The sequence below is a fragment of the Kogia breviceps genome, chromosome 2, assembly GCF_026419965.1.
Source record: "Kogia breviceps isolate mKogBre1 chromosome 2, mKogBre1 haplotype 1, whole genome shotgun sequence".
Lineage (NCBI taxonomy): Eukaryota > Metazoa > Chordata > Mammalia > Artiodactyla > Physeteridae > Kogia > Kogia breviceps.
The window spans coordinates 129845605-129870537 of NC_081311.1; the positions used below are offsets into that span (position 1 = coordinate 129845605).

At 35.7% G+C, this 24933-nt stretch overlaps 1 protein-coding gene across 43 annotated transcripts in view; it reads right to left on the minus strand.

Annotated features, from left to right (window-relative positions):
• Nucleotides 1–24933, minus strand: part of BAZ2B (bromodomain adjacent to zinc finger domain 2B) — a 390894-nt gene that overhangs the window by 144215 nt on the left and 221746 nt on the right. For 4 of the 43 annotated variants that reach the window (XM_067026121.1, XM_067026125.1, XM_067026146.1 and 1 more), the window contains exon 2: nucleotides 21440–21479. The exons of the other annotated variants lie outside the window; for them this stretch is intronic. The gene's annotated coding sequence lies outside the window, so the exon portion shown is untranslated. The remainder of the gene's footprint in view (nucleotides 1–21439; nucleotides 21480–24933) is intronic. 43 annotated transcript variants of the gene reach the window in all.

Sequence of the window (24933 nt, forward strand, 5' to 3'; positions counted from 1 at the left end):
ACCCACCCATCTATATGCTGCCTACCAGAGACTCACTTAAGACGTTGGTATACACACAGACTGAAAGTAAAGGGACAGAAAAAGATATTCCATGCAAACAGAAACCAAAAGAAAGCTAGAGTAGCTCTGCTATACTTATATCAGACAAAATAAACTTTAAAACAAAGACTGAGGGCTTCCCTGGTGGCTCAGTGGTTGAGAATCCGCCTGCCGATGCAGGGGACACGGGTTCGTGCCCCGGTCCGGGAAGATCCCACATGCCGCGGAGCGGCTGGGTTCGTGAGCCATGGTCGCTGAGCCTGTGCTCCGCAACGGGAGAGGCCACAACAGTGAGAGGCCCGTGTACCACAAAAAAAATAAAAATAAAAAAATAAAAAATTAAAAAATAAAAAAAATAAAACAAAGACTGAAATAAGAGACAAAGAAGGATGTTACATAATATAAAAGGGGTGAGCAAACAAGAAGATTTAATATTTGTAAATATATATGCACACAACATAGCAGCACCTAAATATATAAAGCAAATATAAATAGACCTAAAGGGAGAAAGACAAAGCAATACAATAATAGTAAGGGACTTTAATACCCACTTACATCAATGGATAGATCATCCAGAAAGAAGATCAATAAGGAGACAATGGCCTTAAATGACACATTAAACCAGACGGACTAAACAAATATTTATAGAACATTCATTCAAAAGCAACAGGATAGGGGGATTCCCTGGTGGCGCAGTGGTTGAGAGTCCGCCTGCCGATGCAGGGGATACGGGTTTGTGCCCCTGTCCAGGAGGATCCCGCGGCTGGGCCCGTGAGCCATGGCCCCTGAGCCTGCACGTCCAGAGCCTGTGCTCCACAGTGGGAGGGGCCACGTCAGTGAGAGGCCCGCGTACCGCAAAAACAAAACAAAACAAAACAAAAGTAACAGGATATGCATTCTTGTTAAATGCACATGTAACATTCTCCAGGATACAATATATGTTAGAACAGAAAATAAGTCTTAATAAATTTAAGAAGATTGAAACCATGTCACACAACTTTTCCAACCAGAATGGTATGAAACTAGAAATTAATTACACAAGGAAAACTTGAAAATTCACAAGTAGGTGGAGATTAAAAAATACGCTACTGAACAACCATGGATCAAAGGAGAAATCAAAAAATATCTGAGACAAATGAAAGTAGAAATGTAACACACCAAAATTTATGGATGCAGCAAAAGCAGTTCTAAAAGGGAGGTCCACAGTGATAAATGCCTGTTTCAATAGACCAGAAAAGTCCAAAAGTCCCAAATAAACAACCTAACTTTATACCTGATGGACCCAGAATAAGAAGAACAAACAAAACCCAAAGTTAGTAGAAGGGAGGAAATAAAAAAAGATTAGAGCAGAAATAAATGAAATAGAGTAAACAAACAAGAGCAAAGATCAATCAAAGTAAGAGCTGGTTCTTTAAAAAGATAAACAAGATGGGGAGTTCTCTGGCAATCCAGTGGTTAGGACTCTGTGCTTCTACTGCAGGGGGCCCAGGTTCGATCCCTGTTTGGGAAAATAAGATCCCACAAGCTGTGCATGTGACCAAAATAAAATAAAATAAAATAAACAAAATGGGGGCTTCCCTGGTGGCACAGTGGTTGGGAGTCCCCCTGCCGATGCGGGGGATGCGGGTTCATGTCCCGGTCCGGGAGGATCCCACATGTCGCAGAGTGGTTGGGCCCGTGAGCCGTGGCCACTGAGCCTGCGCGTCCAGAGCCTGTGCTCTGCAACGGGAGAGGCCACAACAGTGAGAGGCCCACGTACCGAAAAAAATAAAAAATAAAAAATAAAAAATAAATAAACAAAATGGACTGACCAAGAAAAAAGAGAGAAGATTCAAATAAATAAAATAGAAATGAAAGAGGAAACACTAAAACTAATACTACAGAAATACGAAAGACCATAAGAGACTACTACAAAGAATCAAACACCAACAAATTGAACAACCTAGAAGAAATGGATAAATTCCTATAAACATGCAACTTACCAAGACTGAATTATGATGAAATAGAAAATCTGAACAGACTGATTACTAGCAAGGAGATTGAATGAGTAATCAAAACTCTTCCAAAAGGCAAAGGTGCAGTACCAGACAGCTTTGCTGGTAAATTTTAGAAAACATTCAAAGAAGAATTAACACCAATCCTTCTCAAACTCCTCCAAACAACAGAAGAGGAGGGAACTCTTGCAAACTCACTTTCCAAGGCCAGCATTACCGTGATACCAAAAGCAGACAAGGATCACCACAAGAAAAAATATTATAACCCAGTAACTCTGATGAACATAGATGTGAAAATCCTCAACAAAATACCAGCAAACTGAATTTAAAAATACACTGAAAGGATCATACACCATGATCAGGTGGCATTTATTCCAGGAATGAAAGGCTGGCTCAACATCAGCAAATCAGTCAATGTGATACAAAACATCAACAAAATGAAAGATAAAAATCATATGATCATATCACTTGATGCAGAAAAAGCATTTGACAAAATTCAACATCCATTTATGATAAAAACTCATTAAAATGGGCATAGAAGGAACATAACCTCAACATAACAAGGCCATAATGACAAGCCCACAGCTAACATCATACTCAATGGTGAAAAGCTGAAAGCTTTTCCTGTAAGATCAGGAACAAGGATGCCCACTCTTACTGCTTTTATTCAACATAGTGTATTGAAGGTCTAACCACAGCAATGAGATAAGAAAAAGAAGTAAAAGTAAACCAAATTGGAAAGGAAGACGTAAAACTGTCAGTATTTGCAGAAGATATAATACTACATAGAGAGAAACCTAAAGATTCTATCAAAAAACTATTAGAACTAATAAATAAATTCAGTGAAGTTGCAGGATACAAAATCAATACATAAAAATTTGTTGTGCTTCTATAATCTAATAACAAACTATCTGAACTAGAAGTTTAAGGAAACATTCCATTTATGAGTGTATCTAAAAGCATAAAATACCTAGGAATAAATTTAACCAAGGAGGTGAAAGACCTGTATACTAAAAACCATGATATTACAGAAAGAAATTAAAGAATACACAAAAAAATGGGAAGATATTCTGTGCTCATGAGTTGGAAGAATCAATATTGTTAAAATGTCCCTACTACCCAAAGCAACCTACAAACTCAATGCAATCCCTATCAAAATTCCAATGGCATTTTTCACAGAAACAGAACAAACAATCGTAAAATTTGTATGGAACTGCATAAGACCCTGAATAGCCACAGCAATCTTGAGAAAGAATAAAAAAGCTGGAGGCATCACGCTACCTAATTTCAAACTTTATTACAAAGCTATAGTAATTCAAAGAACATTGTATTGGCCTAAAAAATAGACACACAGACCAATGGAACAGAATTGAGCCCAGCAATAAACCCATACATATTATGGACAACTAATATATGACAATGGAGCTAAGAATATACTATTAGCAATCCTACTTCTGGGTACTTATACTAAGAAAATGAAAACGCTAACTTGAAAAGACATATGGAACCCCATGTTCACTGTGGTGCCATTTACAATACCCAAGGTATGGGATAATCCTAAGTGTCCACTGATGGATGAATGCATAAAGAAATATTGTGATAAATAAATATATAATGGAATGTTATTCAGCCATAAGAAAAATGAAATCTTGCCATTTCTAACACCATGGATAAACCTTGAGGGCATTATGCTAAGTGAAATAAGTCAGAGAAAAACAAATACTGTATGATCTCTCTTATATGTGAAATCTCAAAAACAAAACAAAACCAAGCTCAGAGAAACAGAAAACAGATTGGTGGTTTCCGGAGGTAGGGGGTGGAAGAGGGGTGGGAGAAATGGGTAAAGCAGGTCAAAAGTTTAAAAGAAGTAAGGGGTCAGACATGATAAGGGGTCAAGAACATGTACATAAATGTGGGGAGTAAGAATGGAAGAGTGTACCCTCATGAGTGCAAGCCTCAGCAAAGATTTCAGCTCTTGTGCGTATATGAAGTTAGATTACAGGCCTGGAATATAGAAAAAAAATTTTTTTAATTGTATTTCATTCTTTTACAACTAGGGTCCTGTTAACACTTTAAACTCAGGACTATAGGATTTTTATTGTACCTGATAAATTTTTACAACACAGAATTACTCAGTTGATTTATGACACAATATACAAGCAATAGCCTCAGAATAACAATACCAAAATTATAATAATACAAGAATATGTTCACTGAAAACACAGTAATTTTGGTCCTCAGAATATAGTCCACTAGGGACATATAGTCAAATTACAATATTTAATTCACCTTAAATAGTTCTCATCTGTGTGGTTATACCTCTAACTAGATTTTAAAAATCTAGTCTTTTCATTAGATTTCATTCCAATTTTTATGGACATCATTCAACTAGACAAGCAATTCTGATGAACCAAAGACTAATGTATCAAAAGCAATGTCTAAATCTCCACAGTCCAATATGGTAGCCATTAGCCAACCACATACATATAATTAATCTTAATTAAAACTAAATAAAATTTAAAAGTCACACTAGCTATATTTCAAGTGCTCAATAGATTTCACATTATCATTATAGAAAGTTCTGTTCTATAGCACTTGTCTAAATGATACTTTTCCCTCAGACACTGAAATCTTGCTTAGTGAAGTAGCCTGCTTCCTACTGAGTAACTACAGCTGTTAAAACTGTCAAAGCATGAGTTGGCAGCCTTAGGGCAGATACTACCTTATTAAAGTTTTCTAGAGGAAGGTTGATGGACAAGAAGTTATCTGAGTCAGCAGTTACCTCCATGAAGAAACTGAAACTATTATCATGCTATCATGGTTTGTTTACAGAGTATATTATCAAAATATTGAAAATATCGTTAAAATCACTTGGAGATTATTTTAAATGGAGCTGAGTTATTTATAAACTATTCACGTAAAAACTTGAACTATTCACCTAGAAGGTAACTTCAAATAACTCTCTTGTTACATCTTGCATTACTTCTTAAATGTTTCCATTAAAATATCCCTAACACAATTGTGACATCAATTATACAAAGTTTAACCATTTATGAAAACAATCTATGTTCAACCTTTCAGACAGCACTTATTAAATCATGAAGGGTTTTATTCTATCTGCAACATTGTAGGTCCAATTATTATTTGCAGAAGACATGATACACATATACCTGCTAAAAGTTCTCAATGTGTTTAGTTAGAGACAGAATTAAACAGAAAAAAAGAAGTGGCTTCATAGAACAGGAGCAGATACAGGATTTCTTTGCCTCGGCTTTCCCTTGCCCCTCCACTGATGCTGATGACACTCTGTATAGGTAGGATCTTTCAAGAGTTGGAAAAGAAGCTAAAGACTTGGTGAACTACTACTGTTTATACTAGAACTTATATCAGAATTTCAGAAGAACCCATTACTCCACTGAGAGAAAATAAATAATACACAGGAAACACTGGCTACCAATCCTAAAATTTTAAGTCATTCCTATTTACTGAATTCTTTAGGCCCAGTTGCAGCCATATTTTTAAAACTGTGGTTCATAACCCATCAGAGAGTCATGAAATCCACATAGTAGGGTCATAAAAAATGAAATATTCTGGGTTGCTGTCAAAAAAGCTTGAAACACGCTGATCTATGTGGCTTTCCAGTAATGTACAGTTTTTACAGGCAAACACAGAAGGATTTTACAATCCCTAGTCATACAAGATGCTATACTGGAATGATTACCGCTATATATATATATATATACTCTTGTGTGTGTTTGTGTGTATACTACTACACTAGCAGAATTCATGCTTTTTGTAAACAGTCCATTAAAGTGAGAATGGTTATACAAAATTCTTAGAATTCCTTTAGGACCCAGGGACCTATACTGTTAATTTTCCAGCCTATGACAAAGAAATATGGGGCGTTATATTTGCTGGGCACCTGGGATGCCACCTAAATACTAGTCTTCTACTCTGCACACTCAGCTAATTAAGGATAGATCAAAGTTCTTTCACCCAGATGCTATAAGTGACATCAATTATACAAAGTTTAACCATTTATGAAAACATTCTATGTTCAACCTTTCAGACAACACTTATTAAACCATGAAGGATGCTAGGTGTTTGGGATATAACAAATAAGTCAATTAGGTTAAGTAGTCTACTTCACGGTTTTATAGTCTAATAGGTTGAAGCAATGGTGGAAATCTAATCAAGGCTAAGTTAAACAGATTCTTACTTGCAAGAAATTGAGCTATGTGACTGTCACAGTGATACCAGGTATTGAAAGATGGTATAGACTTAGGAGTTGGGGTAGTCTTTGGGGGGCCACATGTGTAGATGAGCAAACAGTTAAGTAGGAAAATAAGTCAAATATGAAGTGGAAAGATATCACATTTATTCTTTATTTTGTTAACGATTAGGTATATCTATATTAAAAGCTACACATTTTCTCATATTCAGGAAAATAAAAAAACATTTAGTATGAAAAAGTAAAATGCTTCTGAAAATAAACTGCCATCCTAGAATCCAATTCTAAGTACAAATTTATAATTGTTTTATTATATACAGGATATTTATATACTTTTAATTATTCTCTAAGGATTATATTTATGGTTCATCTATACTTGTAAATTTTAATATCTACAGAGACCACATGGCAGTATCTCACATTACAGTAAAGTAGGAGAAAGAGATGAGTATCCAAAACTATATATAAATTTTAATCAAAGAAGAAATACATTAAAAAAAAAATACTGAAGTTAAAGACAATGAGAAATTTGAGAATTCTAGTAAAATTTCAAGGAAAAATTATTTTACATGAAGGATTCATTCTCTCTGCCTCTTACAGCTGGTCTATTGCTAATTCATTTAACAACTATTATTGATCATCTACTACAAAATTATATAATGGCTTAGTTGCTAGAATATAAAGATGAATGCCATAATCTTTCCCTTATAAAGGTTCATCATCAAATAATTTTCATTTCACACTATTCTCACCATAATTTAATCCAAATCTAAATTACTACAAATTTAAAAAATTTTTTCTACTAAAGAGAAATGCATGTGCTAACTTTACAAAATTCAGAAAATATGTTAAAAATACAGGAAGGGGCTTCCCTGGTGGCGCAGTGGTTGGGGGTCCGCCTGCCAATGCAGGGGACACGGGTTCGTGCCCCGGTCTGGGAGGATCCCACGTGCCGCGGAGCGGCTGGGCCCGTGAGCCGTGGCCGCTGGGCCTGTGCGTCCGGAGCCTGTGCTCCGCAGCGGGAGAGGCCACAACAGTGAGAGGCCCGCGTACCACAAAAAAAAAAAAAAAAAAAAAAATACAGGAAGGAAAAATTTTAAATCCACCTCCTCACATACTACATAAAAGTGGAGGCTTCCCTGGTGGCGCAGTGGTTGAGAATCCGCCTGCTGATGCAGGGAACACGGGTTAGTGCCCCGGTCCGGGAAGATCTTACATGCCGCAGAGCGGCTGGGCCCGTGAGCCATGGCCGCTGAGCCTGCGCGTCCGGAGCCTGTGCTGCGCAACGGGAGAGGCCACAACAGTGAGAGGCCCGCGTACCAAAAAAAAAAAAAAAGTGGGAAAGAAGAGCTAGGGTGATGAGAGGGTGTAGGCAGGCAGGGTGGGAGTGCAAAAGCTTAAGATTTGGGGGAGATACAACATCACTGACAGACTAAACAACCAGGAAGAAAAAAAGATCTCTGCCTTGAAGTAATTTTTATATGATGACAGTTTCCCTGAAGGCAAAATTCTACCCTTCACCCACATCCAGGATGTAGGAGGTCCATGCCCCACTGAGATTTCCCTGTGCTTCACTCATGCTTCCTCTATACAGACCATCTAATGTACCAGATAGGACTTCTTGCTATTGAGGTAATTCTTGACCTTCAACAATGGGTCATATGACCCCACTCCTGTGGTCAAAGCTGTCTGAACCAGACATTACCCAAGGAGATAATGGCTGACCGGAAATCTATGACATGTGTTAGCTGCCTCTGAAAGATGCTATGATCTAATCACTCTCTCTGACACATGTTTTAACTAATAGGAGGGGAAGTTGTTGTTGAGTAGGAGATCATAAAGGCTATGGGCCTAAAGATATACAAGCTAAAGAAAAGTGGGTTGGGAAAAATGTTGAAAGATACATGTACAGAGAGGTGAGTGGTCCTGAGAGAGAGGAGATAAGAGTATGGCCAATCTCAGGTTCTTTTCCTTAGACTGCCTTTTTGATTCTTCTATATTCCCTGAGACTTCTCTGTAGCCTTCCAAGTACCTATCCTTTTAATTGAGTTTTAGTGGGTTACTGTTATTTGCAACTGAGACTAGTAGAAAACTTCCTAACAAGTGTCATGTTTAGTCTTCTTTTGTCATCTTTACTCATGCTATTTACCTATTCTGTTTTCCCTTTCAACAATCTAAATACTATATTCCTTCAAATATAGGCCCAAGAATCACTTTATCCATAAAGCTGTATCTGACTAATCCTAAGCCACAACTTCCCATCTTTGAACTATAGAGCATTTTAGCATCTACCCAGGAAGCTACTAATTACACGGACTGTATTTGTTTTATGAATTCACTGTATTATTCAACACATAGGCAGTATGTCTGTTGAGTCTTAGTTTCTGAATCAGTAAAATGGATTAATTACACTTCCTTCAAAGAGCAATTGTGAAGAGAATGCTTAGCACATTTCCTGCTACGTATTTTGTTCTGAAGTGTTTGGTCAAAATTCAGAAGCAAATATCTTTATTTTCTTCAAACTAAATATACAAGAGTGAGAAAATAGCTCATTAAACGTCAATACTGTTTCTTTCATAAATTCAGTGTGAGCAAAAATAAGTTAAAAATGTCAAGAGCATTTTCATTTCCAAGCAGATTTCTTTCACAGGTAAACCTGAATAGATGGTCAAGAAGTATATTAGAGTATCCCCTGTCAATCTGCCTCTCAAAAGAGTGTTATCATTACTTTAGCTTTAGATAATACTAAAATTTAAAGTTTTGTTTTTAGATACCAGCAACACTTTCAGTTTAGTTTTTAGATAAGCAAAATAGTAAAACTGCTTTTTCCTGAGAAGATAATGCATAATTTTATAACTTTCATTATTCAAAAATTTATTTTGTTCACACTATCACTCTTTTTTTAGTAATTTAAAGACCAAGATTTCTCCTTTATGACTTCAATAATTTCTAAAAATTCACAAATAGTTACAATAATTCTCTATACCATCTCTTAGCTATAAAACTTAGTCAAATTATGCACTAACATCTTTTCAAATATGCCTCTTCTATTTTCCTCTTAATTTTATATTATTTTCTGAACTGCATATAGATGGTCCATTTCTTATTGTACTGACAGGCCAAAATATTAATATAATAATACTCCTAACTTTTCATTTGGAAGATTCAAGACCCTTCAAAACATTGCTCAGAGAGAATTTAACTGCCTACTTTCATAATACAAGGCTCTAAGTATACATCCCAAATGTGTCTTAACATGACCTGCACTAAATACATGAAAACATCATTTAACTGTTAAATATAGTGATATAATAAATACAACTATAAGCCAATTTTTTTAGTATTTCTACAAAGTACCAACTCAATAATAAGATCATTCTAAAAACAAGCATTAAAGTGATAAAAAAAATTCAAGTATCCTTTATAAATAGCTTACTGATTACTAAAATAAATGTAGTATAATGGTAGAACCATATATAGCTATTGAACAAAACTGTCTGTACTTTAAATGCTCATCTGAATATTCCACTTCAAATGTTCAAAAGTTAAGAATATTTGGGTTCCTCAAAAGGCTAAACATAGAGTTACCAGATGACCCAGCAATCCTTTTCCTAATTATATACCCAAGAGAAATGAAAACATATGTCCACACAAAAACTTGTACACAAATGTGGAAATAATCCAAATGACTATAAACTGATAAACAGATAAATAAAATGTGCTATATCTATACAATGAAATATTATTCAGTAATAAAAAGAATGAAGTATTGGTACATGCTTCAACATGGAAGAACCTTGAAAATGTTATACTAAGTGAAATAAGTCAGTCATAAAGGACCACATATTGCATAATTCCATTTATATGAAATGCCCTGAAAGGGCAAATCTATAAAGACACAAAGTAGATTAGTAGTTGCCCTGGGCCATGGGACAGTTGAGGAAAAATGGGAGATGACTACTAATGGGAATTGGGTTTCTTTTTGGGAATGATGAAAATGTTTTAGTTGACTATGATAATGGTTGCACAACTCTGTGAATACACTAAAAACTGAATTACATACTTTAAATGGGTGAATCATATGGTATGCAAATTATATGTCCATAAAGCTGTTAAAAAAAAAGAACATTTGGATCTCATGTTGATAAGGTGCTATTTGACTTAATTGCATTCTCTATTGAAATTTTAAAATCAGTATTCTCAATTCTAGCCTCCATATTCAAGACTAAATGTAGAATGTCCCTAGTATCACCTTTCATGTTTCACTTATCAAACTCAGGCACTCATCCATTTAGTTAATTTTACATCACTCTCCATCTCTCTCCCTTCTACCTCCTTCCCTCCCTCCCTCCTCTCTCCCTCTCTCTCCCTCTCTATAGGTATAGAGACAGGGACAGAGATAGAGACAGAGACAGAGATAGATACAGAAATAATTTTTTAACTTGCTAAAGTTACATTAATTCAGTTTGGGAACTAACAGGTTTATCCAACATATAAGCTCCTAAGGACTTACCAGACTTGTTCCACAACTTCATTCCAGTAATTACATGACTAGCTAGATTTTTATAATAGAGGGATTTAACAGAGATAAATAAGCCTGAGATTCTAAACCACAAATTATTCACTCTCTTCTGCTGACTCTGATTCCTAAATATCTTCTCTCTATTCCCACCATCATCCTAGCATAATCCTAAGTCAGTTCTTACTGGAAACACTGCAAGAGCCTTCTAAGAGGTTCCTCTGCTTCTCCACTCCTCCACGCAGACACAGTAATCCTATTCATTTTAATAGTAATCTTTTTAATATAAAAATCTGATCCTGGGCTTCCCTGGTGGCGCAGTGGTTGAGGGTCCGCCTGCCGATGCAGGGGACACGGGTTCGTGCCCCGGTCCGGGAAGATCCCACATGTCGCGGAGCGGCTGGGCCCGTGAGCCATGGCCGCTGAGCCTGCGCTCCGGAGCCTCTGCTCCACAACAGGAGAGGCCACAAAAGTGAGAGGCCCGCGTACCGCAAAAACAAAACAAAAAAATCTGATCCTGCCACTCTACCACTTAAAAATATCTTTCATTATCTCTACATCAAATACACGATAAAATCTCAGCTCCTCTGTTTGGCATAAAAAGTTCTTCTTAATGAGGCCTGTGACTTCATCTTTGGTCTCACTCTCTTCTCATACACTAAGTAACTAAACTTCTCGCCATTTCCCCAAATATAATATGGTCTCCCGTGCATCCATGCCATGTATTTAGTACATGGTGTTCAATTCCCTCAAATGTCATTCCTTTATTCCCTGTTAAACTCCTATACATAGTCTGGGTTTCATCTCATGTTATTACCTACTCTGGGGAACCGTTCTAATTCACTGAGGTAGTGTTAGGTACTCCTTTCTTGTTGCTCTGGTATATTCCCTAATTAAAGCACTTACAACACTGTACAGCAATTTTCTGTTTTGATATCTGACTTCCTACCACACTGTGAGATCCTTGAGAAGCAGGGACTACTGCTTATCACCTTTACAGCCTTAAACCTAGAATGTAAGACTTCAATAAAAGGCTTTGAATGAAAATGTATAATAATCATTAAAATTTATAAGGAACTTGATAATTTACCAAAAAAAGTATGCACATATATTCTCACTTTACCCTAAGGACAAACCCTGAAGTAGGTAGATCTGGCATTATTACTTCAATTTTACAGATGAGGAATTCTGACTTAATATCTATCATAAATGGCCAGTAAGTTAAAAAAAAATGAGAAACTTAAGATTGAGAAAAGTCTCTCCTTACTTATAAATTGTTTATGTAGGAATAACTTTAAGGTAAGTTTTCTTAAATATACTTGTCAATAACTACACAAACTTCTTATAAATTTTCAGTTTCTGAAGTAGAAAAATGTTGACCAATGAGGCCTACACATTTCCTTTAATCTATCACTCCAAAGTCAACAACAAATATTAAGAAACTGTAAGAGGGACAGACATATACTTGTCAATCATGATCCTAATTTTGAACCCACTCTCCTGTTTCTACTTGATTCTACTCTAGTGCTGTCACTACTATCAACTTTTCATTTTTCCTCATTTTTCTGATTAGATGGTTTCATTTATTGTGTAAGACCTTGGCTTCCCTTGAAAACTATTTCGATACCCTATACTAACTCCAGCATTTCCCACTGCTTTGTTGGACAACTCCCATAACCTTGTTAAAGTTTATACAAAGTAGTCTTTATCTTGCATTCCAAGTCTTTTATCACTTAACGTAATCCCACTACCATAATAGTAGAAAAATTTATTCATTCTTATTTTCAAGCAGTACCCACTCTGTTTTAAGTATGTATATTAACTTATCCTTTTTGGTCTTCTGTAATTTTGTACTTAGGAGCAACATATTTTATCATTGTTTATGTTTTCTTATCTAAAATATCAATTTTTAGGTGATTATAGATCTTCTAAATAAATAGCAGAAAGGTTTAACAATAACATACTTAATAACTAACCTCACCTCATCCTCATATCTCCAAATAAGAGTAAAATAACAAGGAAGAAAAGAGCATAGGGAATAAGGATGCTTGAATTCCATTTGCAGATACTAATCAATAGCATGTGACACTGGGCAATTTAACATCTCTAAACTATAGTTTTCCCATATGCTTGGGACTTTACTTTTTTAAATACACCAGTAATGCTCCTTTTTTTTTTTTTTAACCTTCTCTTGAAAGTTTAGTTCAGAATGTTCAAATGTCCTGTCACATTGCCTTCTCCATGAGGCTTTTCCTGGCCATATTATTTAAAAATCAGCACTACATCACCAGCACCATTTCTCCTTAGCACTTATTACCATCTAAAATATTTCATTTATTCTTCTTATTTGTCTGACTTCCCCACAAGACTATTGACTAATATATCCATTTTGTTCACTACCGTATCTTCACAAGCCTAGAATAGTCCCGGCACACAGAATGTGTTCAAAGAATATTTGTTGAATAAATAGCTGAAGACCTCTTTAATTCCCAAAATTCATTCACCTAAAAAAATCAGAAAATCTCTTCAAAAAGTTTCCACAGGGCTTCCCTGGTGGCGCAGTGGTTGAGAGTCCGCCTGCCGAGGCAGGGGACACGGGTTCGTGCCCCGGTCCGGGAGGATCCCACATGCCGCGGAGCGGCTGGGCCCGTGAGCCGTGGCCGCTGAGCCTGCGCGTCCGGAGCCTGTGCTCCGCAACGGGAGAGGCCACAACAGTGAGAGGCCCGCGTAAAAAAAAAAAAAAAAAAAGGTTCCACAAACTGGTCAAGTAAATTGAATACAATAAATGTCTGTACTTTGTTTTAACTTTGTCTAAGTATATTATAAATATACTATAAATGTAATAATTAAAGGAAAAGCATCACTCTTGATTAGTAATTTACCCTATCATTCAAGAAACCTGACTTGTATAGCACACAGTACAGAGTGTCTTCTGTTGGCACCTAGTCCTCATTTCTGAATTTTAATAAACTGTTGAAACCAAAAGAAAAAAAAAATGTAACTTGCCATTCATGTGACCTATTTGTGCCAATAAACACTTTTCCATAGTTATACCAAACTTCTCAAATGCACTAAGGTAAGGAGTTAGGGTCTACTAGTTCATTTTTGTTAGCTAATTTTACTTTACTTAAAACATAGCAACACCCTGGGGGCAGTTGAGTCACATTTGCTTTATGAATCTCACTGAACATCTCTTTCTTAAGATGTATATCGGAGTCCCATAGAGGATAGATAAATGAGATTCCACTCAGCTTACACAATAAGATACTTTTTCATATAAATATAAAATACTATATACAAATACATAAAAGTACAGGTCTAGAATATTCCTCTAACAAAGTTTCACATAAATTTGTTTGGGTCTACTCTTCCATCTTATATAAAGGTTATATTATAAACAAAGACACAGCAAAAACGTTTCAAAATCTGCCTTAGTAAACAGAACTTGATTTACAAAGCTACATGTTTATTACATAAACACTAACAATTTATTTTAAATCTTGATGAACAGGAGGAGTAACATTATGAAAATGATTTACAAAATATCCACAGATAAAAGTAATAAGCCACTACAAATGAAGGGACTCATCTAGTTAGAGAAAATTTGACCAATTAAAAAAATCTTAATTTAGAATCTAGTGAAACAAAGGAGTGTATGATTTATTTCACAGTAGAAGAGAATTTAGCATAGTGCCTTCAACTACTAGGTTTTCAAATATTTACTGTTAAATGAATTGTTTACTACAAAAAGTTTTACCCTAGACTTTCTTTAGTGCAATGGTTCTCAATCCTGGCTATATATTAGAATCACCTGGGGGATCTTAAAAATATTTATATACATGCAGAGCCCAATTCCAGACCAATTATATGAGAATCTCTGGGGACGGGGGCTATGCTATGCATTAATAATTTTAGAAAGCTCTCTAGGAGATTTTAATGGGCAAGGAGGGTTGAGAATCATTGCCACAGTGCTTTACAAAGCTTCAGTTCAACATTACTAGATAATATCAATTTGGCGGTTCAAATGAAAATAACAATCAACTAGTGTTGACTGCACTGTTGCCCTGGTATATAATATTACTAATATTAAGGATGCTATAAGTCTGACTAAAATGGAAAGAAAAAAAGAAAAAGCTCTGCTAAAATGAGGTGGTGAGAGGGATTAAGATGAGTACAAGAAGAGTAGGAAAGGGGCTTCCCTGGTGGCGCAGTGGTTGAGAGTCCATCTGCCAATGCAGGGGACACGGGTTTGTGCCCGGGTCCAGGAAGATCCCACATGCCGCAGAGCGGCTGGGCCCATGAGCCATGGCCGCTGAGCCTGCGCGCCCGGAGCCTGTGCTCCGCAACGGAGCCCACGTGCCGCAAAAAAAAAAAAAAAAAAAGAGTAGTTACAATATACAGACAGCCTGGAAAAGAAAAGCACCATGAGAAAATGGGGAAAAAAACAGAAATAATCATCATCTTAAAGTCCAAAAGCCAAGTGGGAAAATAAAAACAGAATAATTCATATAGTAAATGATTATATACAGCAAATAATTCATAACAGCAAATACATGTAAAGGGAGCTTCTATAATTGGCTTTACTGTTACACAAAGGTTCTAAATAGGTATATATGCATAAGCTAAATGAATATTACAGACTGTCTACCCTGTATCCAGGTGAGCATTCAGGGTGATTGGTAACAAGGGCAGGTATGAGAACTTCCAGCCACCTTCCTGTCATAGTAAGGACAGAGAAATCTGAACCAAGGATCTCTCCTTCCACTTCTTCTCAAAGAACTCTCATAGGCGCTGGCTGGTATGTCCTATAAGTAGATTATTTAAACTGAGTTTTACATATACACTAGGCATACTGAAAGGAAGTAGGGACACAGGACCACCACTCCTCCAAAAAAGTTTGTACAAGGACAAGTGACTATTTGGGTAAGGCTCTACAGTTACCCACAAATCCCTTACCAGGTAGCCCTTACCATGGTCTATCACTTCTTTAGGCTCCACCCCACCCACACACAGAGGGAGCCAGGAAGATGGGAGGATAACTGGACCTAGCACTGGAACCTATTGTCCCAGATATTCAAGAGATTTGAATTGCAATTTGCCATATTATACTAAGATAACTGAATATCCATAAAGTTCAGTTTCAATATCATGTCTACAGAATGATTAATGAAATAAACAGATTAGAACAAATCAATCTTCTTAGGCAATAAAGATTTTAGAAAAGCTTCCAGAGAGGGAAGATAGATATAGACTTCTATAAGTTGTTTATTAGGTGGAGGAATATCTCCCAGTACTTAGGCAGTAATTCCACAAAGAACCAGATAGGCCTGTTTCAGGAAACACCCCAACCTTCAGAAAGGATACTATTAATACTTAGGCTACGGTTTAGAAAACAGGACCTGCCTTTTACAAACTATATATTTATTATAATACAGGGCCAGCAAGGTAAACATCATTACCACCAATGTCCTGTTCTCCACTTCCCAATTTTTGAGATCCTAAAAACTTTCCTTTTGGAGTTAGAGATGAATAACTGAGAGTACTGAGTCCATTTCCACCCTCTGTAAGTTGTGTCCCAGGATGTGAGGAGAGTAAGAAAAAGCAAAGGGAAAGAATGAGGTAAGTAAAAGAATCTTAACAATATAAAATATCCAAAGAGGTTAAAGAGTCCCAAAATTGGCACTATTAGTAGGACTGATAAGTAATCCATCACTCACAAACAAACCCTTTGTTCAATATCAAGTATGATACTTTACAGGATAAGCCAACAGAGAAGTTGTGGTATTCCTAATAAAGTATCTAAACTATGGTAATGAAAAATCATAGATTCCTGGGGTCCCCAATTAAGTTTGGAATTATAAGAAAAGAGAGCCTTCTGGCAGATGCTAGATGGCCATCAAAGAAAAGCTGGATGGCAGCAAGGAGACCTCAATGTCCCTGAGGACAAAAAATTGAGGTTTTCTTCTAAAATATAGCCTGATATACTGAAGAGAAGCCCAAAACCTTGAGAAGTCTGCTAAGAACTCTAGAAAAAGTTTATTAAGCTGACTCAGTAATAAAATTCAGAATTCAAATCACTACAATAGAGTAACGAGATAATAGGAATTCTGGCCAATCTTGGAGGAAGGAAGATAAAAAGGGGGATCTGGGAAGAGGAACAGGCAAACAAAGACACTCCCCAATTGTTGACTGATCCACATTTGGTGTTACACTGGAAAAGGCCAGTGTTTGCGTAGTAGGCAAGGGCCACAAACATATCTTGAAAACCACTCCATCCAGTCTGATAGGGTTACCGGTGACAAGGTCTGGGGTAGCATCCTGGAAAAACTGATAGGTGTGGAAGACTTGGAGAATATGTCAGAGACAAACAAAGACACTAGCTCTAACCATATTTCCTTAGAGGACCTTGAAAAGCTTTCAAAGTGAAAGGAAACATTACTTGGACCAGTAAAGGGGAGGATTCTTCAAATTGGAATATCAACCTCCAAGTCTATTTGGACAGTTTTTCCTTTTGTTTTTTGTATGTAGAAAGTGTAGAAGCACTAGACTCTAGAATATAACCTCTCAAGAAATGGCAATAAAGAAATTATATCTAGAAAGAAAATTAATTCCAAGTATTAGGTGAAAACTAAGACTTGGAAAGGTATTCTTCCTAGGAAAAAAAAGCAGTGGTATCTCTAAAAAAATTTCATTTGAATTTCACATAAACTAGTTCCAGAAAGTTCTAAGGCATTAAGCCTATTTGAGTGTGTGTCTACATGTTCATCAGGGATTAATTTGATTTTGGAAAATTAGATGTGTTTTTCAATCAGTGCACTAAGATACTGGGAATAAAATTAGGTCTAGGATTCATTTGATGCTTCTGACCACATGACCAGTAATCTTTTAAAACTGAATGATAAAAGAATAATTAAGGGCTTCCCTGGTGGCGCAGTGGTTGGGAGTCCGCCTGCCGATGCAGGGGACACGGGTTCGTGCCCTGGTCCGGGAGGATCCCACATGCCGCGGGGCAGCTGGGCCCGTGAGCCATGGCCACCGGGCCTGCGCGTCCGGAGCCTGTGCTCCGCAGCGGGAGAGGCCACAGCAGTGAGAGGCCCACGTACCGCAAAAAAAAAAAAAAGAATAATTAAAAGAACAAAAATGAGAAGGGACAAAGTAGATAACAGTTAGTTATACTAAAGGTACAGATATTTTTAAAAAGAAGGAACTTAAAAGTTTGAAAAAGTGAGGTTCGAAAGGGACCATATTGTTTCTAACTGGAAGCAGAGATATTTTGAAATAGAAGTAATAGCAAGATGGGATTTCCCTGGTGGTCCAGTGGCTAAGACTCCACGCTCCCAATGCAGGGGGCCTGGGTTCGATCTCTGGTCAGGAAACTAGATCCTGCATGCCACAACTAAAAGCTCCCTCATGTTGCAACTAAGACCCGATGCACCCAAGTAAATAAATAAATATTTTTTAAAAAGAAGTAATAGTAAGATAATTTGATTTCTACTATGGAATATTACACAACCTAATAAATACTCCTATCACCAGGGTGCAGCAAATATCTTGAAAAGAAAGCTGACTTCAGTGGTCTTTTTTTAACGCTCTTTTGTTTTTTTTTAAATTTATCTTACTGTCGTAAGAACACTCAATATGAAATCTACCCTCTTAACAAATTTTTAAGTGTACAATACATTACTGTTGACATACAATGTTGCACAACATATCTCTAGAGCTTGTTTACCTTCTTAACTGAAACTTTGTGCCCACTGTCTAGTAACCCCCCATTTCTCCTTCCCCCCAGTCCCTGGCAACCACCATCCCACTCTTTGATTCTAATAAATTTGACTTTTTTAGATATTTTATATAAGTGGAATCATGCAGTATTTGTCTTCCTGTGACTGGCTTATTCCTCTAAGCATAATGTCCTCAAGGTTCATCCATGTTGTTGCATATTGCAGATTTTCCTTCTTTTTTTAAGGCCAAATAGTTATTTCACTGTATTCATATAACTACATTTTCTTTAACTATTCATCTGTTGATGGACAGTTAGGTGGTTTCTACATCTTGGCCACTGTGAGCAGTGCTGTAACGAACATAGGAGTAGTAATATGTCTTTAAGATTGTGAGTTGAATTCTTTTGGATAAATACCCAGAAGTGAGTTTGCTGGATCATATGCTAATTCTATTTTTAATTTCTTGAGGAACCTCTATAGTATTTTCAAAAGTGACTGCACAATTCTACATTACTGCAGTGTGCAGGGTTCCAATTTCTCCACATCCTAGCCAATACTCACTGTTTTTTGTTTTTTGATAATAGCCACCCTGAAAGGTATGAGGTAATATCTCATTGTGGATTTGATCTGCATTTCTCTGATAATTAATGACATTGAGAATTTTTCATATCTGTTTGCCATTTGTATGTCTTTTTTGGAGTAATGTCTGCTCAAGTTGTTAGCCCATTTAAAAAATCAGACTTTCAGTTTTTTTTGTTGTTGTTGTTTTGCGGTATGCGGGCCTCTCACTGTTGTGGCCTCTCCCGTTGCGGAGCACAGGCTCCGGATGCGCAGGCTCAGCGGCCATGGCTCACGGGCCCAGCCACTCCACGGCATGTGGGATCTTCCCGGACAGGGGCACGAACCCGCGTCCCCTGCATCAGCAGGCGGACTCTCAACCACTGCGCCACCAGGGAAGCCCAGACTATTAGTTTTTTTTACTATTGAACTATAAGAGTTCTCATATGTTTTGGAGATTAACACTTTATCATATATGTAGTTTGCAAATATTTTTTCCCATTCCATACGTTGCCTTTTCTCTCTGACAATTGTTTCCTTTGCTATGCAGAAGCTTTTTAGTTTGATGCAGTCTCCCTCATTTATTTTTGTTTTTGTTGCCGATGATTTTGGTGCCATATCTGTGATACCTTTGCCATGATCAATGTCATGAAGCCTTTCCCCTGAGTTTTCTTCTAGGAATTTTACAGCTTCAGATCTTACATTGAAGTCTTTAATACATTTTGAGTTGATTTTTGTGTATGGTGTAAGATAAGGGTCCAATTTCATTCTTTTGTATGTGGATATGCAGTTTTCCCAACAAAATTTGTTGGAAAAACTAGGCTTTCCTTATCACATATTCTTGGCACCCTTTTTGAACATTAGTTGACTGTATATGCATGGATTTATTTCTGGACCCTCTATTCTGTTCCTTTAGTCTATATGTTTGTCTTTATGTCAGTATTATACTGTTTTGACCACTGTATGTTTGTAATATATTTTTATATGAGGAAATGTGATGCCTCCAACTTTGTTCTTCTTTCTAAAGATTGATTTGGCTATTGTGATCTTTCATGGTTCCATATGAATTCTAGAATTTCTTTTTTCTATTTCTGTAAAAAATGCCATTGGGATTTTAATAGGAATTGCTTTCAGTCTATAGGGTCTCTTTATGTACTATGGACATTTTAACAATATTGTCTTCTAATCCCCCTCCTTAAATTTTCTATTTCACTTAGTTTTTGATCCCTTTAAATTCTTTACTTCCTTAGCTCAATGCCACAATAAAATTTTTTTTAAATATTTTATCTAATTATTTAATTTTCAGTAGGTTATTCAAAGTATTTAAAAGTCTACCACAATTCTGTACGTAATAGACTACTGTCTTTTTGGTTTTAACCAAGTGGAAAATTATTTCCCAAACGTTTTTCCCTAAGTCTAACCTTTGTTGATGATTTAGTCACCCCATAACCTCGTTCTCTGTTCCTACTTAGTTATGGCAAGACTCACTAAGCTCAAATCAATATTAAGAAGTTTGTCTCAGAGGTTTGAACAAAGAAAACAAAAATTATTCCATGAGCTACCTTGTGTCAATTTTCTCAAAATTGCTGGCTATTTCAAACTCCCTATGCATCAAATATTCACATGTACACCCTTGATGAGAAATACCTCTCGATATCCTAACCAATATTCTTACCAGGAAGACCCATTACATCTGCTGTTACTATTTCCATATTGAGTTCACAAGTGTGATTCATTACTGTATGTGTGTTTGTGATATTACATATCTCTCCTAGGGAATTTGTAATTAGGCCAAAAAGTTTCCCTATCCCAATATTGCTTCCCATTTCCTGAGTCATATGATCTTATCAAGCCCATGAAATAAGCTTCTTTTGGCTTAGTGGTCCTTCATTGATATATGAAAAGATAGGTAAACACTGTTTTCCTAACTCACATTGAATTCCAGAATTTATACGTTGAGAGTCATTTTTTAAATGTCAACTGAAATACCTCTAGTGTTTTACCTCAGACTTATATAAAATGTTAGCCTATATGAAGTAAATAAATATAAAATGACTAAATAGAATATACTGGAATATTTTCCAGTTAGATATAATTAAGGGAGATTTTACTTTACAGTGCAAAAAAGGTAACTAAAAAACTAAAAAAGAAGTATCTTAAAATTGGGCAGAAGTAAATTAAATTGCACTAACTACTTATGGAAATATCTGTACCTATCTATTTATAATAGATGCCTAGGGACTGAGAAATAGAAATTTGGTGATCATGTTTTATAAACTATTAGATCAATATTGAGATAACATACAACCCAAAGGTTTAATTATTTTATTAAAATTCACTTTAAGAGGTAGCTCTTTATACATACACATTTTCTCACCTGTAACACATGGCTTTTTGTTTCTTTTCTTTCCTTGCTCCTTTAAAAAAAAAATATGGTATTTACCAAAGCCAGTATTCATTCAGCCTAATTTTTTACATACTGTATATCTATAGTATAATAAAATAAAAATTAATGCTTGATGAGACATTTGCTATGGAAAACAGTTTGACTGTTCCTCAAAAAGCTAAACATAAAATTACCACATGACCTAGCAATTCTTCTCCAAGGTACATACATAGCAAAAAAAATTCAGAGACTTGAACAAATATTTGTACATCCAAATGTCCATCAAGATGAATGGACAAATAAATGATATATATATTTATATGTTTGTATATATATATTATATTTATTTATATGTATAATGGGATATCACTGAGTCCTAAAGAGCAATGGAGTTGGGATACATGCTATAACTTGGATGAACCTTGAAAACATTATAGTGAGTGAAATAAACCTGACACAAAAGGACAAATATTATATGATTTCACTTATAGGAAATATCTAGAATAAGCAAATCAACAGGACAGAAGTAGATTCAAGTTTACCAGGGGCAGGGGTAGGGAGAAATGGAGTTAGTGCTTAACAGTTACAGAGTTTCTATTTAGAATGATGAAAATTTTTAGAAATAGACAGTGGTGATGTTTGCACATTTTGAATGTAATTGATGACAATGAATTGTAAACATAAAAAGTATTAAAATGGCAACTTTTTTTAAAATGGCAACTTTTATGTTATATATTTTTACTACCACTTCAAAAATGTAATAATGTAATTTACCAAAAACCACTGGATTGTACACTTTACACAGGTGAACTGTATGGTGTATAAATTATATCTCAATAAAAATGTTATCACAATTAATTTTTGAAGTCCCTCTTCAATGTTTGAAGCTCAGGTCCCTTTTCCTTAAAGAAGCCTTCCCTGATCATTCTATGACCTTCTTTTATTATCAACTCATAGTATTTTACTTGTTTATATCACTCATTTAGCATTTAATTTCATCCTCCTTTTGAAATCTCTGGTGTTTTTAAATTACTATTACACATTTAATACTTGATTATGCTTTGTTTACAAAACAAGATTAGTTGCTCAAATTATGAAATCAAGACTCATATTTGATATTTGTTTGTACATTTTTTTTACCAAACGAGATTAGTAGTAGCTGAAATTGTCAAATCAGAACCCAACAGCCCTCTATCATCTTCAAATTATCAAAAAATATTTCAATTTTACACTTGCACATATCCATTAAGTAAGAATTTCAATAACAACTGTTATTTCTAGGAAAAAATCATCCGAATACTCATTCCCTGGGCACTCCAATGAATCAAGGAAGTAACAGACTTAGTTTTATAACTATTAAAAATAGGTAGTAGGATACTTTTAACAGAAAATTCTCTTTGACCAATCATTTTTCTTTTTCCCCAAATGAATTAAAGATAAGATACCGTCCAAAGAAAAAATGAAAAAGGTGAGGAATACATATTTAACATATATACAAATATTTTTATGTCTAAGTAGAAATGTACAGGATATATACATTTAATCCTGAACAGGATTAAATAAAATATGAAATTACAGACAATTGAATTATAATAAAAAAGGTGTTTGGGGGCCAACCAAAAGTTTGGTTTACTTAAAAATCTTATTTAATGATTATAGTGATCTTAAAATAAATTATACATAAGAATTTGGGGTATAATGATGAGAGAGAAGGAAGACTTTAGAGAAAAGAATAGGAAGAATGAATATATATATATATATATGATATTCCTTTGGAAAATAGCATAAAAACTTGAGAAATATATATAGCACACTTGGGGTAAAGTTATATACTTATAGAACAGAGATACAAAGGCTAGGTAAATTTTCTACCTATGTAGAAAATTAGTATATGCTTAAAATGACCTTTGAGGCTTATAGGCTATTTTAATCCACAGCAGGGTTTTCTTTTTTAAATTGGTACTTACAGAAATGCATAATATGTGTTTGCTAAAATATTTCTTTCCTGCAGAATGTCTGAATGATTTGCTCTTCACTATGTCTTTGAAAACATATCATAAATGTAAAGAGTATTAGCTCACATGAAATTTAAGAAATAACGTATTTTGATCTATAGGCAAAAGGTTAAAGTTTTTTAAAATATGGCATCATTACATCAAAAGTAAATCTATTTCAATGAACAACTATTCTTCTATTCCCTACCAAAGTAGAATGACTTATGTTCACTTTTACAGTGAAAATACCCACTGGCATCTCAGAGAATATTGCTTTTCCAGCCAGAAATACAGCTATTTATCAAATTCAGTTCCCCAGAAAACAGTCAATAAAGAGAAGGAAACAAAAAATGGTTTCCATCAGACAAAATAAATGAGTTAAAACTCATTCTTCATTAATTGGGAAGTCCTCATACCCTTAATCTCTGAGGCTTTATAATTTACACATGATCCAACAAGCTTGGGTTGAGATTCCCAAGGTCACAGCATATTACAAAGAGGGATAAAGATGATGATGATAGCAGCTGTAAATTTCTAAGCACATATTAAGCACTACACATGGGAACGGGGGCCAGGAATGGAGAGAGTATCTGTAATAGGAAACTGTACTGAAAGCTGTGTAGAAACTTTAAAAAGATGAACAAATGGCTTGCCTCCATGACCAAGAATCTACAAATCTTATGTCTCAAGGGTATCATTATGCTACAATACAGAATAACTAATGCTCAAAAAGACAACTCCTTGAGACCTTAAAACAAATGTTTAAAACTTTGCAAGGTTAAAAATATACATTTTTAAAATAAGGAGCATGGACTATACAATCTAAAGACCTAGATTTGGGGCTTCCCTGGTGGCGCAGTGGTTGAGAATCCGCCTGCCGATGCAGGAGACGCGGGTTCGTGCCCCGGTCTGGGAGGATCCCACATGCAGCGGAGCGGCTGGGCCCGTGAGCCATGGCCGCTGAGCCTGCTCGTCCGGAGCCTGTGCTCCGCAATGGGAGAGGCCACAACAGTGAGAGGCCCGCCTAGCACAAAAAAAAAAAAAAAAAAAAAAAAAAAGACCTAGATTTGAATCCAGACCTATCATCTAATATATCAATGACCTTAGGCAATTTTAATCTCCTTCAGACCCAGTTTCTCCAAATGCAAAATGGAAAAAAACTTACCTTACAGCATTATGGTGAGAATCAATATAAGTAAAAGCACCCAGCACAACTCATGAATATAGTAGCTACTGAAATACTCTGAAAACTTAACTACTTAGAATAATTTGTTGAGATAAACAATTTTATTACTTTTAAATGTTATTACTTTTTAGATGTTTAGATGTTACTCTAGTTTGTAAATATGTAAAAGTAGAAAAAGCCGATTCATCTAAGTGTATAAAGAATGCTCTCAAAGTTCATCATAAATCACCACCAATTCATTCTTCAGCCTCAATTTAGACAGTATCTCCTCTGGAAAATCTTCCCACAATCTCCACTTGCATATC